This window comes from Teleopsis dalmanni, chromosome 1 (assembly GCF_002237135.1).
Source record: "Teleopsis dalmanni isolate 2A chromosome 1, ASM223713v2, whole genome shotgun sequence".
Lineage (NCBI taxonomy): Eukaryota > Metazoa > Arthropoda > Insecta > Diptera > Diopsidae > Teleopsis > Teleopsis dalmanni.
The window spans coordinates 186,455,533-186,460,114 of NC_051846.1; the positions used below are offsets into that span (position 1 = coordinate 186,455,533).

Sequence of the window (4,582 nt, forward strand, 5' to 3'; positions counted from 1 at the left end):
GATAGATACATGGACAGAAAGTTAATAGAGGTAACCGCTCCGAAAGGAGTAAAGCACCATAGTTAACCATAGCAAAACTTTTGTGCTATAATCAACTATAACTGAACAGAATACACACAGTCTTAGAAACAATCGTAATCATATCCACGACTGATGAGTTCATTAATATCAACTAGAGTCAAGTTCTTCCATTTCAGTAATTCCTCATATAATAAAACCATGAAACTAAAAGGGACCAAAACCATACTGTCAGGCTCATTGCAGTTCTTTCTGGTTGTTTGCTTATAAGAATCCCACGCATAGAAACTGTGCCTTCCATTCAACACTTATTATAAAAGTTGCGGAAACTTAAACGAAAAATAGACAATAGGTATACAAACATATAATAATTTTTCTGTGACTCAGTTTTGACTAACAGAGAAAGGAACAGACTTTTTGAAAAGTCTGTCAAGCTACTCATCAGTAAAATTTGTTTAACAACATAAACTCAACTGGATGGATCCAGTTGGATACAAGGGTATAGGGTTTTTTGCGACGAATATGGTATTAAAACGCCAAGTAAATGTTAATTCAAAAAATATTGCCATCCCGAAAATTTTTAATTCTTAGTGAAACTTAAACTGAATCTAAATAAAATATAAAATGAAGAAGAAAAATGAAGAAAATGTTTTTATGTAATTTAACGATTAATATTTTAGTACTTAAATATAAACAATCTTAATTGTTTAAATTATTTCTTAAAAGTTCAATCAATTCATTTATGGTATATCATATATAGCTTTTATATAGCCTGAGATATGGCTATTTGAAAATGTGTTTATAATGCCGATTTTTAAGATCCATATCTTCTAGAAAAAAAATACAAAATTTTTTCCGAGTTACGGATCTTCTTATTTTATAAAAAGAGCTCATAAAAAAAATTTTAGCCAAATCGAAGGTGATGAGGTCATTTTTTGCCAAAATCCCTCCGATTTGTAAAAGAATGACCCGACCCATACACCAAACAAAGATTTATTGTATAAAAGTTTTGCAAAATGAACTTAGACCCCAAATACGGTTCATGAAACGTGTTTATATCTATAAAGGCATCGAGATGGTGCATCTTCTACTCCATTGATGTTCAAAAAGACTAACTGATATCAGATAAATACTATATATACCCGCAAGCCTTATTTATCAATCAATATACTGTTTATCATTTTAGTTAAAAATTTGAAGAATCTCGAAAAATATAATGATTCGTTTAGTTAATGACGTTATTAAGATTCTTTTAACATTTTTTTGAGATTGCAACTATTATAATCAATATTATATTTATGGTATTATAAATCAATACCAATTTAATATATTATTTAATGTTTGCTTGCTAGTTAGTATATAATAAAAATATAATTCATTATACTTTATTTAGAGCTATAAAAAGTCTGATTTTTTTTAAAAATAGAATGGAGTTTATTACTGTAATAATTATAAATAATATCTATAATAGAAATCTTTAAAAATATAGTAATTGCAACAAAATTTTAGTCGGTGTCCTCGGTTTTTAAAATATTCTTTAACTATTTATATTTTTATATTATAAGCTCCAAAATATCTCAGATTTATTTTAAGAGTCTTTTTTATTTAGTGGTACAATACAGCTTAAACGATAATGCAACAATAGCCAATATGCCTAGAAGTTTATCTAATATGGTGATTAATGTATTCATTAGAAACAAAGCGAATACTGAACATATATTACCTGCAACATGGAGTACTTGTTCCGGTTTACGAAAAAGCTAGAAAACTTCAGGTTGGAATATAGGCTGGAATATAGGTTTCTTTATATTAATTGCTCTGTCTTGTTCTAAGGACATCAAAACTATCTTAAAGCATTCTGTATATAATGTGGAAATGTTTGTTTTAGTTCGTCATCCAAAAATCACCAGTAAAGTTCCATTTGACATAAATAAATATCGTAAAATCTTGTAAAATTATTTTGAGTACACATCTGATCAATTGTAACAAGAGTACAAGTCCTTCGACATTAAGAACTTTTATCTAAATTTCATTAATTGAACTTTCATGAAACTTTTCCGCTATTCAGCAATATATATAATCTAAAAACATTTTGTTATGAAATGATTGGAAAAGTGAAATTATTTATACTTTGAGTACTATGGCCCAACTTTTACTAAAAACGTTTCCGCTATTTACCAGTACTCTAAACTGAACATGCCTTGCTCTGGGATGATGTCACTTACAATGAATACGATTCTGGAAGTTCTTCTATATATACGATAACAATCTACCTTAAAAAAATATTTGTTCGAAATAGAAGTGTTAATTCGGATTAGTAATTTTTTTACCTTTAACAAATATTGTCCAATAAAATGTTTCATTATCAAATCACTTATACATCATTTCTTAAGTTGTTTTTATTCATCATTGCACATCCTTTTTTATTGCCACATTATTTCTTTATGTATAGTTTGTGCAATTGATTTAAATTTTTTTTTTATTGTATAAAATTAAAAGAAATTTTATACAAATTATACAAGAAGTATTCTCATTGTCATAATACTGTGTAGCGAAAGTGCTGCGCTCTCGCCATCAGGATTAGTTGAAAGAACGTAGTAAATTGGAAAATATCCGTACTGACAGATCTTATAACTTCTATCTTGTATAGCATTTTCTTGTTGTAAACTTTTAATATGACCTATTACATCAGATAATTGATTCTCATTGAGATTTGCGAAAATAAACAATAAATCAAAATTCATAACTTCCTTGTAATACGGAATTAGACCGATGACAAACGCCATACTAGCAATTATGGAACCAATTTTTGTGGGTATTTGAGTCTCTATTGGATAGAAAATCGTACTGTTTCCAAGAGAAAGCGAAGTGTTTATTATTTCCGTAGTATTTACCGAATCTTCCAGACACATTAAGCAAAAAAGGTTTGTAATAAAATTTGCAACAATAAGTGTTATACATAAGTCAGCAACATACACATATATAATCGCTGGTACATCCCTGCCAGCGAAATCTCTTTCAGGCATGCTACCAGCAGAAATCTGATACAAAATTCCAAGTATTCCTATTGTAAACATAGAAACTGCTAGAATTGTGATGAAACCACTTTTAGCGATGACTGGTAACTGCAAAAATGAATATACCAAAACGCCAGACACCATTAGAATATCAATATAGTTCTTCTCCACAATTTTCAAAATTTTGCCAAGCATTTTGAAAGCTCTTTTGGTCAGAAGTTTGTAACGAATTTGTTTATTAGTAAAAAATTTTGAAACTATAGTTCAATAGTAAAACATTTTTATATGACATGAAAATGTTCAAATTTTTTTAAATTTATTTTTATTGACTTTATTTTCTAATGCTGTCGATTTTATTTTTTATAAAAAATATATATTCAATATATGTATGAACTTTTATAATTCAGTCCGAATAGAAATTCATCTGGAAAATTCTACGTAGTAGAGGTATGCACCAAATGTGTAATAGATTCATGTACTTGATACTATATAAAGGCGGATTTTAACGTAAATGAAGATGTGTATGCCACTATGAACAATCTATAGAGACAGTTCCATGTCAAATATGAAGTTATATACAAATATATACAACAGTAGCAAAGAGATTAAGATTCAAGAGAGTCATAAAGGTCCTATAAGCTATTAGAAGTTATTAACAAAAAAGAATAAAAAAATATAATTTTAAGCCAATTGTATAATTCACATTTAAGTTGTGTATTTACAGGGTAAAAATAGGTTAAAATAAAAATTATTACTGAAAGTATAATAACACTAGAGAATCATATGAGTTATTGTTTAAAATTAAGAAAGATCTTTTGTTCTTCATATCGTAAGATATATTCATCTGCCAATATATCTTAGTTTAGTCTTTGTTGTTGGAGACTTAAAATATCTTTATAAAGACATATATACCTTCTGCTCAAAAAGTACTACATAAATTCAACCGGATTTTGTAAATAAAACACACAAATTTAAATTTTATTCCAAATTTATTTTATCTCCTTCAAAATATGCTCCATCTGAAGCGATACACATATGCCAACGCTTAACCCAATCTTTCATACACTTTTCGTAGACCCGTTAAGGTATGGCTTTTAGTTCATTCAGCGAATTCTCTTTTACCGATTCAATCGACTCAAAACGCTTGCCACGAAGGAGCAATTTGAGTTTCGGGAACAGGAAAAAGTCGCACGGATCCAGATCTGGCGAATATGATGCCTGAGCGATGACAGTGGTGCAGTGTTTGGTCAAAAAATCGCGTACAACAAGAATTGTCCATAGTAAAAATCGCTAAATGTGCTTATGGTAATCTTACATTAACAGCTGCTGTAAATATGTCACGAAAGGGTGTACCAAGATAACAAAAAATTTTTGAAAAAGGTCTATTACTTAAGGAGTAGTTAACAAACAACAAAATCCTTTTTGAGCAGAAGGTATATAAGTTAACAGCCGCGTCTCAAATTCGGCCCCAACACTTAATTTCGTCAACGGCATAACCATGCGATGTTATACGATCGCCGGATTACTGCCAAACGGAACATCAACTT

The 4,582-nt window shown here is 29.2% G+C and overlaps 1 long non-coding RNA gene across 1 annotated transcript; it reads right to left on the reverse strand.

Moving 5' to 3' along the window:
- Positions 1-1,600: 1,600 nt before the first annotated feature.
- Positions 1,601-3,297, reverse strand: LOC119670749. The gene is made up of 4 exons (XR_005251727.1): positions 2,349-3,297; positions 2,149-2,287; positions 1,742-2,099; positions 1,601-1,684 (listed from the first exon to the last, which is right to left on the reverse strand). It is a non-coding gene; the product is annotated as an uncharacterized LOC119670749 (long non-coding RNA).
- Between the last annotated feature and the right edge of the window lie 1,285 nt (positions 3,298-4,582).